Source organism: Nerophis lumbriciformis, linkage group LG21 (genome assembly GCF_033978685.3).
Source record: "Nerophis lumbriciformis linkage group LG21, RoL_Nlum_v2.1, whole genome shotgun sequence".
Lineage (NCBI taxonomy): Eukaryota > Metazoa > Chordata > Actinopteri > Syngnathiformes > Syngnathidae > Nerophis > Nerophis lumbriciformis.
The window spans coordinates 12270560-12287500 of record NC_084568.2 but is presented as its reverse complement, the minus strand read 5'-3'; the positions used below and the strand labels follow the sequence as shown (position 1 = coordinate 12287500).

The 16941-nt window shown below is 38.9% G+C and overlaps 1 long non-coding RNA gene across 1 annotated transcript in view; it reads right to left on the bottom strand.

The window, feature by feature from the left end:
* The window catches only part of LOC140679675 (uncharacterized), a 348204-nt gene that overhangs the window by 252005 nt on the left and 79258 nt on the right, over window positions 1–16941 (bottom strand). The window lies entirely within an intron of this gene.

Here is a 16941-nt window from a genome sequence, read left to right as displayed (position 1 = left end):
TATTAGTGATTCCCAGAGCCCAAAAAAAGTCTGCGGGCTATAGAGCGGTTTCTATTCGGGCTCCAGTACTATGGAATGCCCTCCCGGTAACAATTAGAGATGCTACCTCAGTAGAAGCATTTAAGTCCCATCTTAAAACTCATTTGTATACTCTAGCCTTTAAATAGCCCCCCTGTTGGACCAGTTGATCTGCCGTTTCTTTTCTTTTCTCCTCTGCTCCCCTTTTCCTTGAGGGGGGGGGGGCACAGGTCCGGTGGCCATGGATGAAGTGCTGGCTGTCCAGAGTCGGGACCCGGGGTGGACCGCTCGCCTGTGCATCGGCTGGGAACATCTCTACGCTGCTGACCCGTCTCCGCTCGGGATGGTGTCCTGCTGGCCCCACTATGGACTGGACTCTTACTATTATGTTGGATCCACTATGGACTGGACTCTCACAATATTATGTCAGACCCACTCGACATCCATTGCTTTCGGTCTCCCCTAGAGGGGGGGGTTTACCCACATATGCGGTCCTCTCCAAGGTTTCTCATAGTCATTCACATCGACGTCCCACTGGGGTGAGTTTTTCCTTGCCCGTATGTGGGCTTTGTACCGAGGATGTCGTTGTGGCTTGTGCAGCCCTTTGAGACACTTGTGATTTAGGGCTATATAAATAAAGATTGATTGATTGATTGAAAGGAGCAACTCATGGTCTTACCTAGCAGAGGCACAATGGCGCAGGTGTACCTAATGCTGTGTCCGTAGTGCAGCCCGGAGTATTGCGGTGGCGTGGAGGTGTGCATCACGTTACTGCTCCCCTGTTAACGGCTGACACAATTACCTGCATGCATCTTTCATGCAGGCCGCGTGGTGATATCTGAACGCAATACAGCAGGAAGATGAGGAGCGGGGAGGACAAAGAGAGGATTAAGTGCCAAATAAGGAGAGGAGGGCGAGGTGACAAAACAAGCGCTCTTCAGACTACTCTTTACACTTCAAAGACAAGCAATGCTGACTTTCAGGTGAGCTTCACTACACGTCTTGATTAATAGGTCCGTGAATCTTTGGGATGATTCGATCCGGAATCGATTCTCGCAATGTAGTATTTGGTATTACAATAATGAAACTTTTTCAAAACAGCTTACAGGTTAGAAAAAGCGCCTTCTGGTTGCGTGGAAATGGCCTAAAAACTTATTTTTTTAAATTATTAATAAAGAAATAAATGAATGGCTCTTTGATTATATTGAATGGATTTAGAATCGGGATGAATAAGAATCGCGATTCGAATGTGAATCTATTTTATTTGCGTACCCCTAATAATAAATAATAGTGTTTTTCTCTCCTTGTTTATCGATTGCATAGACCAGGGGTGTCAAACTCATCTTAGATGGGGGGCCACATGGAGAAAAATCTACTCCCCAGTGGGCTGGACTGGTAAAATCACGGCACAATAACTTAAAAATAAAGACAACTTCAGATTGTTTTCTTTGTTTAAAAATAGAACAAGCACAAATGTACAAATCATAATTTTGTTGGGGTTTTTTTACACTTACATGTTGCGGTTAATAGTATTCTATCTTTATTTGTCGTTATTTATACTTTCTGAATAAATTATGTGATAATGTTCATCAGTCAACTCATTGGTGTTAATTTTCAATCTATCAAGATAAAAACAATAATATCAAAATCAAATTTCAGGATGTTATTTATGTAGTTTGATCGTTTTCCTGGAATGATGTACTAACATGTAGTTGTTTTTTTTTTACATATGTAGCATCGTCTGCAAAGATACAAAGAATTGCTATTGCGACATCTGGTGGACACATTTAGAACAGCTGTTTCTTTCATTCAAAAATTTTGGCTCATTTTTATACTTAGCAAACTAATCCAGTGGGCGGGATAAAACCTGTTCGCGGGCCGTACGTTTGACACCCCTGGCATAGACAGAAATATACTGTGGCCCTAACTGTAACGTTCACAAATAATAATTTGTGAACACAAAACTCTAATGTTGTGTTTCGTAGTGCATTGCCGGCTGACACAAGTGTCAAAAGAAAGTTGAGCTGCACTTTTTCATTTTTGGTATTTTGCCCATCGTTCACAATCATTATGAGACAAGAAGCTGAATATAGGGAGGATGAACTACTGCTGCTAGAAGTGAACACGAAGGAAGAGTGAGACGTTGTAGCAGACGGAAACCGAGAGAGTAAAAGTGAGTCAAAGCTGCAAAATGTGGAATTTGGAGCCAAGCTATCTTGACATAAATGGAGTGCTTACCCCAAAAAAGGGAAACGTCCTCGGCCAGTTGGACCAAATGCACAACTGTCCACCGAGTGAGTCACTTTAATATTTGTCATGATACACGCAGCACGTCATACAACTACAGTACATACGCTGGCTGTGTACAAACAAAACAGGAAATAATACTTTACAGATACTGTAATATGATTATGTTTTTCAGTCAGTACAGATTGGGGTCCTATCACATTGTGTTGTGCATTACAAACTGAAGCGCGTTTCGTGTTGACGTAAAAGCCAGCTTATCTCTTTCCGTAGCTAGCTTTTACGGCTAACTCTGTGTTTCTACGCTAGAAAAAAAAGTTCCTCAGTGTTCGCTCTTACAATAACAATGTTGCTACAGCTTGGTCATTATACAGGTTACGGACTAAGGGGTAAACGGTAGCAAAATTAGCTAAAAAGGTTAGCATGCTAACTGTTAGTCCTTTAACTTGATACCTAACATTTACTATGTGTAGACGGTAGCAAATTTAGCTAAATATTTTTGCATGCTAACAGTTAGCATTGGTAATGTACCAATTATATGACTCTGTGGTAAACGGTTGCAAAATTAGAAAAAAATTAAAGTTTAACATGCTAGTAGGGATGATGTTCGAAACCGGTTCTCCCGGTTGTTTGATAAGAAAAGAACCGATTCCATGGACTCGAATCCCTTTTTGAGAACCGGTTCCCGTTATCGAGGCCACTCTAGTAAAGAAAAAGAGTTGGTTCTTTATTCGAATCCCTGGGAACGAACCCCGTCCCACAGGAAATGCCCTGTGGTACGGCAATGTTATGCCCATTTGATTGTAGACTCTTACTGACACCTTGTGGCGATATGAAAATACTACGCGTCATTAGTTTGGGCACTTCCGGGTTGGCAACGTCAGTTCCGTTCATGAGACAATTGAGAAGTAGACAAGTTGTGTTAGCTCTTACAAGCCTTGGAAAAGATAAGTCTGTAAGTAAACTGTTTAACTTGTTTATGTAACTCAATATTAAGGTGGAAAGTGGTTAAATTTGATACTAAGATGTTTATTGAAAAACGATTTTTGTGCACTGTTTCAATGGATGTTTTTAGGACTTAAAATGGCTGCCAGTCGTGTATTTCCACTATCGAAATAGTTTCAACACTCAGAAGTATTTTTTGATGATAGTACTGTATATTTGTGTGAAGATAATATTTACATATTGTGTATTACATTTCAGTATGTTAATTGAATCACATAGCTTATACATTTGTCATTGTGTGTATTTCAGTTTAAAAAAAATAAATAAATAACAGTCCAGTGCAAGACAAAAGTAAAGATAGGAAAAGACAAAGCAAGATCAACAACAATAAAGAGCCTAAATGGATTAATCTGCTTTGGAACTTTATTAGACGTCTTGGATTGTTTGTAAGCTGTCTGCCTGTGTGTATAGTTAGTATGTTCCAATAGCAGCAGAAGTGCACTTTTAGGAGAGCTGTATTATTTTCAGTTTTGTTCCCAAGGGACTGATTTTATTTAACACTATATTATTATTTATACACCTATAGTGATCACAGAGAAAGGTTGTTTTTGTGTTACTGTATATATTTGTTTTTCTGAAAAATCCCACTTAATATACTTTGGGTATATTTTTATTTTTTTAGGGGGGTAACAGTCAATATTTATTTATTTATTTTATTTTATTTTTTCTTATAAAATAAAAGTGAGCTTTTGTTAAACCAAATATTGTGTTTATTTTCCATATACAACAACCTATCTGGATTCGATAAGAGAATCGATAAGGAATCGGTTCGATAAGAGGATTCGATAATGGGCTCGAACTCGATAATTTCTTATCAAACATTATCCCTACATGCTAGCATGCTAACGTTAACAGGCCAACAGTTACCATGTGTCATGTATCAAATAATATCCCTCTAAGGTGTACGACTGCGAAATTAGTTTAAAAAATATCTACAAAAGCAAGCATGCGAACATTAACATTCTAACTGTTAGCATTTAAGGACTGTAAATTGTATGCCTGAAAAAATGGCTAAAAAAAGCTAGCAAGCTAACATTAGCAAGCTAAAAGGTAACATATGCCAAATATCAAGTTATAGAAAAGCGCTATACAAGTATAACTCAACCATATACAGTACTATCATCAAACAAATACTTCTGAGTGTTGAAACTATTTCGATAGTGGAAAAACACGACTGGCAGCCATTTTAAGTCCTCAAAACATCCATTGAAACGGTGCACAAAAATCGTTTTTCAATAAACATCTTAGTATCAAATTTAACCACTTTCCACCTTAATATTGAGTTACATAAACAAGTTAAACAGTTTACTTGCAGACTTATCTTTTCCAATGCTTGTAAGAGCTAACACAACTTTGTCTACTTCTCAATTGTCTCATGAACGGAACTGACGTCGCCAACCCGGAAGTGCTCAAACTAATGACGCGTAGTATTTTCATATCTCCACAAGGTGTCAGTAAGAGTCTACAATCAAATGGGCATAACATTGCCGTCCCACAGGGCATTTCCTGTGGGACGGGATTCGTTCCCAGGGATTCGAATAAAGAACCAACTCTTTTTCTTTACTAGAGTGGCCTCGATAACGGGAACCGGTTCTCAAAAAGGGATTCGAGTCCATGGAATCGGTTCTTTTCTTATCTATGGGGTAAAACGGTAAGAACCTTAGCTAAGAAAGTTAGCATGTTAATTTTAGCATGCTAACAGTTAGCATGTGTCATTTGTCAAATTTTATGACTCTGGGGTAAATGGTTGCAAAATTAGCAAATAAAAGTTAGCATGCTAACAGTTAGCGTGTGTCATGTACCAAGTAATATCACTCTAAGGTGTTACGGCTGCAAAATTAGTTCAACAAGTGTAAGAATAGCTTAAAAAGTTAGCATGCTAAGGTCAGAGCAAGGAGCATTCCGACTTTAGAACCGTTCAAATCCGTTGCCTTGTGGCATCGACATAAAAATGAATACTGAATTTATTTTTTTGCTTGTCTACTTTCTTCAGGCTTTTGCTTTGAAAAGCATCGGCGGAATCAAACACACGGTTATGGACGTGCAGGACCAAGCAAGCATTTCTGTTGTACATCTACCATTTGTCTCATCGCTCTACCCGTCTATTGAACACTGCTCTTCATCATCAAGTTCTACTTCCTTTCTAGTCCCGCCCACCGTGGCCACGCTGGCGCCTTTGTGCGCACCTCCCCGACCACCTCCGTCCCTCTGTCGCCAAGCAACGCCAGCACCTGCCCTGTCAGGTGTCAAAGGCGACGGCTCTGCGTCAAGCGATTGTCTGGAGGGAGTTCCACCTGAAGGAGCTCTGGAAGACGGCTCAATCGGAATCGTGCTAACCAAAGACCCCGCTGACCAAAACCCAGGTAAGAGATAAGTATGGAAGGTAGTTGTTACCTCCGCCAAGTTTTCGATGCTTTTAAAATTCCTAATATTTTTGTGTGTTGTATTTTTATTGCCGGCATTACAAAATAGTGCGTTTATTTCACTTTAGAAAAAGCTGAGCTAAACCGAGCTCAATTAGGAAGAGAGAGGCTAGGCCAGGGGTCAGCAACCCGTGGCTCTTTAGCGCCGCCCTAGTGGCTCCCTGGACCTCTTTCAGAGATGTGTGAAAATGGAAAAACATATTTTTTGTTTTAATATATTTTCTGTAGGAGGAAAAACCCCGACACAAACCTTCCTAATTGTTAGCAATCCCACTGTTTATGTTATTGATACATGAGTCACTGATGAGAGTATATGCCAAGCACCGTTTTGTCCTAATTTTGTCTGTCTTTGAACTCACCGTAGTTTGTTTACATATACAACTTTCCCCGGCGCTGCCACAGAAAGACGTGTTTTATGCCACTCATTCTTTATCCCATTTTGTCCACCAAACGTTTTATGCTGTGCGTGAATGCACAAAGGTGAGATTGTGGAGTGCTACTCAGGCATATTTGGTCAATGCATGATCGCAAGCTAATCGATGCTAACATGCTATTTAGGCTAGCTGAATGTACATATTGCATTATTATGCCTCGTTTGTAGGTATATTTAATTTCCTTTACTTATGTCCTGTGTATTTAATTTTTATTTGCATGTCTTATGACACATTATCTGTATGTAATATTGGCTGCATTTCTCATAGTTGTTTGTGTGCCGTGTTGTTCCAGACTACAGCAAACATTACCCAGACTGTAATAAATCCATTAGAAGAAAACAGCCTGCAGTTTCCTTTAACTTGGACAAACACATCTATACCTTTGGCCATTCTGAGCCAGTCATTTCCAGAAGTTATCTCATCCTGTGAGAAGCCTCCGTTTTAGTAATGTTTTCCAATGTGTAGAATAAAAATTCAAATACAACATTTCTGTCAACGAAGATTTGCATCAGCCTTTGATAGTAGGCTAATATAGCTAATATAGACACTTACATAACTTCATTATAACACTTATATAAGGCTTTTAATTTTTTTGCAGCTCCAGACAGATTTTTATTTTTTTATTTTTGTGTCCAATATGGCTCTTTCAACATTTTGGGTTGCCGACCCCTATAACGTAACTAATGCTCAACTAAGATAGTAGGCTAAGCTAACCGAGTTAAACTAGGCGAGACAAAAGGCGCAAAGTTGTCGAGTCCAACCGATTTTAACCGAGAAACTACTTTAAAATAAGCAAGGTGAGGCTAAACTGGAGAAATGGTGAGCTCGGCTAACCCATTTATACAAGTGTTTTTTAACCGTAGGGCACCCCCCCCCCCCCCTAGAGAGCCGGCAAGAAATATGTGTTTCTCTGTGGTACTCGGTTGTAATACACTTTTCCGCCACTTGTGGCAGTAATGACAGTATCAAACAAACAGAAGAAGTCTGGAGCTAAAGTCAGAGAGAAGTTTCTTAAGCGCAAAAAATATGACTAAAGTGTTACAGCTGTATTTTCATTTGCACTTTTAATTTTATTGAAAGTTAAATCAACAAACATATTTATTATTTATTTAACCATCCATCCATATTCTTCCAATTATCCGAGGTCAGGTCCAGGGGACAGTAGCCTACGCAAAGAAGCCCAGACTTCCGTCTTCCCAGCCACTTTGTCCAGCTCCACCCAAAGGCCAACTGGGAGATATAATCTCTACAATGTGTCCTGGGTCTTCCCCATGGCCTCCTACAGGCCAGACGTGCCCTAAATACAGGGAGGCGTCAGGGGGCCATTCTAATCAGATGCCTGGACCACCTTGTCTGGCTCTTGTCCATGTGGAGGAACAGCAGCTTTACTCTGAGCTCCTCCCGAATGACAGAAGTTCTCGGGAAGGGGCCCGCCACCCGACGAAGAAAATTAATTTCGGCCGCTTGTACCTTTGATCTTGTCCTTTCGGTCACAATCGACCGGTAAATTGAGAGCTTTGCCTTCCGGCTCAGCTCCTTTTACCACGACGGCTTGATACAGGGTCCGCATAACTGGTAAGTTTTCACAGTCCACATTTTGCAACCGTTTTTTTACCTTTCCACCTTCAAAACATTGCTCTTACTCGAACAACAAAAATGAAAATTTTTCTCACTTTGCAAATTCCCGAAAATACGGGAATACCACTTCTAAATTCAAAGAACATTTTTAAACCGATTCGAAAAATACCAATGTGGAGGGGGGGCGTGGCCTGCGGGCCTGCCGCGGAACGGGGTGTGCCAGGACCGGCCTCGAAGACAGCGACAGGTGCGTAGATGGCCCAGGTGGGCCTTGTTATCTAATCACCTGTCGCCTTTATTAGCAGCAGCCGTGATGAGACGAGCTAGTCGGGGTTGGAGGTGCTGCTGAGCGGACGCAGCAGACAAAGACATTTTGCTGAAAAGCAAAAGCCTCACCTGTTATGAAAATAAAACTGTTATACCCTGAAATGTAGAGGTTGCCCTATAGTGCAGTGGTCCCCAACCCGGTACCGGGCCGCACAAGAAAAAAAATAAAAATAATTTATTTTTATTTTTTATTAAATCAACATAAAAACACAATATATTCAATGTATATCAATACAGTCTGCAGGGATACAGTCCGTAAGCACACATGATTGAATAAATAAAAATAAAAAATAAAAAAATACCCCCCCCCCCGCTCAGCAGCACCTCCAACCCCGCAAATTCTAGTTGCTTTTGGTTGTGATTTTTATTCAAGTGCAAAATTTTGCTAACAGAGTATATATATTTTTGGGTTATTTGTTCGTTTTATTTAACTAGGTATTTTAAAGGCTACATTCCAATGTTAGTGTTAAAATATATATTTTTATTGCATTTAAAAGCAATATTATGTACTATTATTTCATTAGTTTCTCAAAATAACGTTGACAATATTATTGTTTATCGGCAACAATTTGTAGGTTATGGGTATCATCAGTGTTGGGTTGGTTACTGAAAACCAGTAACTAGTTACAGTTACTAGTTACTTTATTTCAAAAGTAACTCAGTTACTAACTCAGTTACTTAAACCAAAAAGTAATGCGTTACTGTGAAAAGTAACTATTTAGTTACTTTTTATTTTTTTTAAGGCCCCATTTAATGCCCTTTTAGCCTTCATTTTAGTACTGTTATTGCACTGGAGAATAATACAATGTGTTGATCAACTTGACATGCATTTGCATCACTGAACTCTGCTAAGCAATGTGCTCTACATACAACACACAAAGACAAAGATATGTTTTAAAGGGCCAATTTGTTTCAGACCAGAACAAATTGACAAACTATTTTAAATAGCTGCAACATAACATACATAAGTAACAAACAGCATAATAACAACATAGCTGTAAAACAAGAAAGGCACACACTACATACATAAAGCCTAACCAGGCGTTTTTTTATGTCAAGGAATTCTGAAATAAAATCATGTCTGAAGCCCAGAACACTCTACACATTTCCCCACTTAGTTTAGAGAAAAGGAAATATTAGCCTGGCCCACTAGTATCCCTCTTTAGGTTTGTGAACTTTATAGTCTAAACATTTAGAGTGATGTGATAATCAAACACTCTAAAAGTCTAAAATGAAAGAGTATATAAGAGAATTGACAGAGTGTGTGTACCTTCAGTGTGCAGTGCCTCATTAAAATCCAGCCGCTGTTGGAGGTGGAGGTGAAGTGTGTGTCTCTTTACTAGCTTCGTCGAAGCATGTTGTTTTTGTCGCTGTTTCAGCATATTTGAAACTTACATTCAACTAAAATGTTCTTTTCTTTGTGGTCGATAAAAGAAACGTACTGAAAATATCTCCATTTTAAGAAACTCGGCTTCGGGGTTCGCCATGACGTCTTGATAGTAGACACAGACACGCCCCCTCCCACACACACACACACACACACACTTACACACACACACGTACACACAGAGAGCGCGCGGCGCGCCTCTTTTTTGTCGCCTCTTCAGCAGCGCTGCAACACTCAGATCTTCTCAGTTTCTAGCCGATACTACATAAAAAATAACGCAAAATAACGCAGTAACGCATCATGTAGTAACGGTAACTGAGTTACTGAATATAAAAAATAACGCGTTAGATTACTAGTTACCGCCGATAGTAACGGCGTTACAGTAACGCGTTACTTTGTAACGCGTTAGTCCCAACACTGGGTATCATGGTACTTTCTAACACATTTTTGTTTGCCCTTGGCCCCAAAATGACTGATTTTAATACGAAGAGCAATTTTTGCTGTGCAAGCGTCATTGCACACCGGGGTCCATTTCCTCCACAGAAGAAATGACAGAATGCAGCAAGCATCCACCGAGGAGCAGAGCTTTAAACATCTCCATGTTTATCCTCCTGTCGTCACAAGTACGCCGGCCGTGATGGATGGCTGAGCCACGGCAGGCAATATGGTTCCAAACTCCCGGTGACCTTTCTGCTCAGGAATGATATCGCCTGCGCTCCTCTGGAGGCAATGCGAGGACGTCATGTGACGTCGCAAAAGATGATCACCCGGGTCTTCACCTGGCAACCCGTTCTGTGGAAATGAGCTGTTTCGTCAAAAAAAACTACAGGTTGCATAATTCGATAGCGGTGTCTGATTGATTTACACTGTCGCGTCAAAAAATGCTACCTCAAGTTTCAAAACGCCGATTTGGCATCGGTGATGAAAAGGAAAAATGACGGCTAACATTATTAGAGTCAATGAGAACTTCCTCACCCTGAAATTGTCTACATGCTTACTGGTCAGAAGACACAATGAAATAAGTATAATTTATAAAAAGTCTACACAAAATAGTTAATTTTGATTATTTTGTTCGAGGAAAACTTAAACGTTAATGCACATGCGTGTGCATTCTCAGTGGAAGAACACCACATTACGTGTTTCTCAGCTGTGGCCCGTTCAGTACTCAGTTGTAATGCACTTTTCCACCACTCGTGGCAGTAATGACAATGGCAAACAAACAAAAAAAGTCATAGAGAAGTTTCTTAACCCTTGTGTAATATTTATATTGTTGTTACTCAGCCAGCGTTTGTGGGTCTGATGGACCCGTTGCATTTTGTGGCTTTTAATGCCTCACAATCAAACACTTTTATGTTAAAATACTGAACAGATGTTTACCTTATGCCAAAAAACATCTGTTCAGTATTTTAACATAAAAGTGTTTGATTGTGAGGCATTAAAAGCCACAAAATGCAACGGGTCCATCAGACCCACAAACGCTGGCTGAGTAACAACAATATGAATGTTGCACGGAAAATTGATCTTCTTTTGTGTTTCTGCACCTGCGGTTCCCGCACAAGGTTGCAACATTGTTTGTCAACACTGTCTGCTCTCATTTTCTCGCACATTTGACCCTCTGATGTTCTGTGTACCTACACTCTGTCCTCCTCCTGTCTAGGCCTGCTGTGTGTGTGTGTGTGTGTGTGTGTGTGTGTGTGTGTGTGTGTGTGTTACACAGAACATCAATTTCCACACTTCTATTAGCCCCAGGTCCAGTGGACCCGGATATCTTATATGTAATAGAAATGTGTAGGGGTAGGGGGGGTGTATGGTGTGTGGTCATTAAATATGTATTCTGATATATGTTCTTCACACAAAATGAGCCAAAGTCAGTGAGTCTCAGTTTAAAAAAGTAATTAATTGTATCATTTTTCTTTTAATAAAAAATGAAAACTGGTCCCACAGACCCGAACACCATTTGCACTTATAAATAATTGGCAGTTTAGTCAAGAAACATATTAATTATTAATTTAGTTTATTCATTTAATCACAACATAATTTAGTTTTTCGTCAGTTATTTAGGAGTCCCTTCTTTTGCGGTATATTTCATTAGTACTTGTTTTTCTAATCTGACTGACCTAACTACACCTCGATAATAGTATTTGTGATTAACACACACACACACTTTCATATTTGTCAATGTTGTAAATTGTAGGTTAGATAAAATTATTGAACATGATTAAAATTAAGAGTAAGAATACTCATTTAGTGTTAATATTTGAGTTGGACCCGGGCCCCTCTGCAGTAGAAAAGTTGGACCTCGAGGTCAAAAAGGTTAAGAATTCCTGAGATATCACAATCTGACAGGCCATCAAATAATGCTCCCACTACCCGTGCACGGCTCTTATTGTCATCGTTTGTGCACACGCAACTTTTACTCCACTTTGTTTTCACTGAAATTGCTATTGCTGTTTAAACGGTAGAAAAAACCACTCAAATGGAGGCGACTATTAGTAGGGGTGCACAAAAAAATCAATTTACATTTATTTTGATTGTAAATTTATTCATGATTTTCAAACATTACACTATTACATTACTGTCATCATGTACTATACCTAAGCTTTTAAAGATGTTTCTCCTTACTCGTTTCTTTGTAGACTCTCAAGCGTGTTCTTCTCGGGAGGTGATGCTGATCGCTAGCGTCACCGTCGCCATCAAACTGCTCATCGCTTCCATTCTCTTAGGTAACTATACATTCATCAAAGCAGTGTTTCTTAAGCACAGTTGGGCCGCGATTTGGTCTTCAGCTGTGGCCTGTACGGTGGTACTCAGTTGTAATACACATTTCCACCACTTGTGGCAGTAATGACAACAGAAGGAGTACAGAGCTAAAGTCATCTTAAGCGCAAAAACTATGACTAAAGTGGTGAAGTTTCATTTTATTGACAGTTTTATGGTGTCAGTTTATTTCAAACATGAGTACAATTACAATGTCATCTTTCCAGGTTTTCTTTACAGCATGTCCGAAAAGGAGTAGGAAGAAGGAGAGCTTATTTAATCCTACCCTTGTTTCTTATCAGAGCAGTTTTTAAACACACTTCAAGTTAAAAGACTTTCTTAAACTGGATCATATCAGTGCTTTGTTTGATTTATTTGCCTAGTTCATCCCATAACTGAATTCCACATACTGATATGCTAAAGGTTTTAAGTGTTGTGCGTGCATACAAATGTTTGAAGTCACATTTTTCTCTAAGGTTATATTTATCATCTTTAGTTCTTGGCTAGCATGTTGTTGTTTGCTTTATGCATAATTGTATTTATTGCAAATGCACCAATTTATTGATTTTTTTTTCTTTCATTTTTGTTTCAATAAATAAGGGTTAATAATAAGTAATAAGTATCATCAAGAAACATATTCATTGTTAATCTAGTTTATTTTAGTACAACATAATTGTATGCAAATGTATTTTTCATCAGTTATTTGAGTCCCTTCTTATGCAGTATATTTGATTAATATTTATTTTGTAACCAGTCTGACCTATGCCTTGATAATGTGTTTTTATATTTTTATTTTTAAAAGCTTTTATTTTGTAATTGACTGGACCAACACCTTGATGATAATCTTTTTTTAAGTCTTTATTTTGTAATCAGTTTGACCTAAGCCTTGATAAAAAAATGTTTTTTATTTTTTGTATTTATTAAAAAATATATAATATATAATATTATTTATTTTAAAAAAAAAGAAATATTTATTTTGTAATCAGCCTGACCAAAGCCTTGATAGTAATCTTTTTTATTTCTAAAAATTGTTATTTATTTTGTAATCAGCCCAATCTAAGCCTAGATGAAATTGTTTTTTATTTTTTGTATTCACCAAGCCTTTATGATACTATATTTTATTTAATAAAAAAAGTATTTATTTTGTAATCAGCCTGACCTAAGCCTTTATAATATATTTTATTTATTAAAAAAAAGTATTAATTTTGTAATCAGCCTGACCAAAGCCTTGATAATAATCATTTTTATTTATAACATTTTTTATTTATTTTGTAATCTGCCCAATCTAAGCCTTGATATTATTTTTAAATTGTATTTATTTATTAAAAAACTAATTATATTGTAATCAGCCTGACCCAAGTCTTGATAATTATTGAAATGTTCTTATTTATAAAAAATATTATTTATTTTGTAATCAGCCTGACCAAGGCCTTGATAATATTCCTTTTTATTTTTTTTTAAAGTCTTTATTTTGTTATTAGCCTGACCTAAGACTTGATAGTATTTTTTTATATATAAAAGTATTTATTTTGTAATCAACCTGACCTAAGTCTTGATATTTTTTTTAAATATCTATAAAAAATAATATTTATTTTCTAATCAGCCTGACCTAAGTCTTAATAATATTCCTTTTTTTAATTATTTATTTTGTAATCAGCCTGACCTAAGCCTTTATAAGAATATATTTTATTTAATAAAAAAAAGTATTTATTTTGTAATCAGCCTGACCTAAGCCTTAATATTTTTTTTTAAGTATTTATTTTTCAATTAGCCTGACCTAAGCATTATAATATATTTTATTTAATAAAAAAAAGTATTTATTTTGTAATCAGCCTGACCTAAGCCTTAATATTCTTTTTTAAGAATTTATTCTTTAATCAGCCTGACCTATGCCTTTATAATAATATATTTTATTTATAAAAAATAGTATTTATTTTGTAATCAGCCCAATCTAAGCCTAGATGATATTCTTTTTTATTTATTAAAAAAGTAATTATTTTGTAATCAGCCTGACCCAAGCCTTGATAATAATTGTTTTAATGTTATTTTTTATAAAACATTTTTTATTTTTTAATCAGCCTGACCAAAGCCTTGATAATATTATTTTGTTTTTTAAAAAAGTCTTTATTTTGTTATTAGCCTGACCTAAGCCTTGATAATATTTTTTTTTATATATACAAGTATTTATTTTGTAATCAGCCTGACCTTGATAACAGTCTTTTTTTTAATATCTATAAAAAATTTTTTTTTCTAATCAGCCTAAGCCTTAATAGTATTCATTTTTTAAGTATTTATTTTGTAATCAGCCTGACCTAAGCCTTTATAATAATATATTTTATTTATTTAAAAAAGTATTTATTTTGTAATCAGCCTGACCCAAACCTTGATAATATTCCTTCTTTTTTTTTAAAGTAATTATTTTGTAATCAGCTTGACCTAAGCCTCGGTAATAATCCCTGTAATTATCATATGCTTTCATACTATTTGACAAGGTTGTAAACTGTAAATATGTTGGATATCATTATTTAATGAAGAGCAAGATTACTAATTCAGTGTTAATAATTGAGTCTATCTTGGACACGTTGGGGCCCGGGGTGAAAAAGGTCAGAACATTTAGTAGCATCACATTAATTTATTCCTTCATTATCTGCTCGTTTTAGTCAAGTTCCTCCTTTTCCCATCGGAGTTCAAGGACGTGGCGCTCCCGTGTGGCTCGACGGGGAACTGCAGTGCCCTCCCCCAGCAGTCCTCTCCGACCCCGTCCAAGAACCCTGACAAGCACATAGTGAACATCACCGCAGGTTCAATGTCTCCAAAGACGACTGTCCACGCCTGCGTAAGTTCAGTCCGTCTGTGCACTTATTTGTCTACATTCTTCCCTGCGCTCTCCCAGAATGCTCGGGCCAGGCGAGTGACGGCAGGCGCATCGTGGGGGGGACACCCGTGGCCGGGGTCGGCGAGTGGGCGTGGCAGGCCAGTTTGCAGTGGAGAGGAAGGCACGTCTGTGGAGGGGCCATCATCTCCCCGCGCTGGCTGCTCACCGCGGCTCACTGCTTTGTTGAGTAAGTAACGCTGCTTAGCTTCTTCTTACACCTGTGTGACTAATACCACCCACCTATAGTGCAGAGGTGTCTCAAGTGTGGCCCCCGGGGGCCATTTGCAGCCCGCCGCTCCGTTTGTAACGGCCGGCGGCACATTCTAAAATTGCTATCATAAAAGTGGAAAAAAAGAGCAAACAGGTGAAATGTAACGAGAAAAAGTTCCAATGTTGACTCTAATAACGCAAAGCTGTCATGTAGGGTGTTTTTTTCTTTAAAACTGTCATTGCTCAAAAAATAATAATGAATCAAAATCAATGTTGTTATGAATTATTAACCTATTTAAAGCTCAAATTACTTGAAATTAAATATTCCATTTTGCAGTATTTTTGGGGCGGGGGGTGGGGGGGGGGCGGGGAATATTGCATATTTTGTGGGTTTACTATAAAAAAAAAAGGGCTCAACCCAAAGAAAAAACCCCACAAAAAATATTTAAAACTTAAAATTGACAACTAGATCAGAAGTTGATATAGAGATTTAAGCATTGAAAGTAAAAAAAAAAAAAAAAATAAATACATTTTTTTTTTTATATATATATATTAGAGATGCGCGGATAGGCAATTATTTCATCCGCAACCGCATCAGAAAGTCGTCAACCATCCGCCATCCACCCGATCTAATATTTAATCAGAACCGCATCCGCCCGCACCCGCCCGTTGTTATATATCTAATATAGACGATGCAAGGCATTAGTGAGGTTATAAAGCTTTTGCCTGTTAAAGAAAGGAGACTGATCCAATGGAGCACAGACATTCGCGTGCCACGCTGTCACGGCCCAGACGCACACCAGTGCGCAATCATATGGGAGCCGCGCTGAGCGCACCGCCAAGCGCGTCTCGCTGCCGGCGACGGCCGGGTATGGGCCCGACGCTCCAGCGCCATCCATTTTCAGGGCTAGTTGATTCGGCAGGTGGGTTGTTACACACTCCTTAGCGGGTTCCGACTTCCATGGCCACCGTCCTGCTGTCTATATCAACCAGGGTGAGCCCCACTCCTTTCGTGAGCGCACTGCGCGCGGAGTGACCCCTGTTACGCGCCCCCGGCAACAGGGGTGGCGGGCAGGTAAGCTGCGCGGGCGGAGCGCGCGGAGTGACCCCTGTTACGAGCCCCCGGCCACGGGGGTGGCGGGCAGGTAAGCTGCTTACCTGCTGCGCGTGACGCCGGCCGCAGCGAAGGCGGACGAGGCGGGGTGTCGGTGCGGTGGTGACCCTGGACGTGCGTCGGGCCCTTCTCGCGGATCGCCTCAGCTACGGCTCCCGGTGGGGCCCTCTCGGGGGAAGGGGCCTCGGTCCCGGACCCCGGCGAGGCGTCCCTTCTCCGCTCCGTAAAAGTGTCCATCTCTTCTTTTTTTTTTCTTCTGTTGTGGCATATGCAGCAGGTGCCTGCTCGTTTTTCGTATGTGGGTAACAACATTTAACTATGTATATATATTTCCGAATTGGTTTAACTGCCACCCGCCTGAATCTATTTAAAATCTTTATTTTTATTTTTATTTCAACCGCCCGACCCGACCCGCGGATAAAATCTAATTTTTTTTTATTTCATCCGCCCGATCCGCGGATAATCCGCGGACTCCGCGGATAATCCGCGGACTCCGCGGTTGTGCTCGCAAACCGCGCATCTCTAATATATATATATATATATATATATAAAAATAACAAAACCTGCTG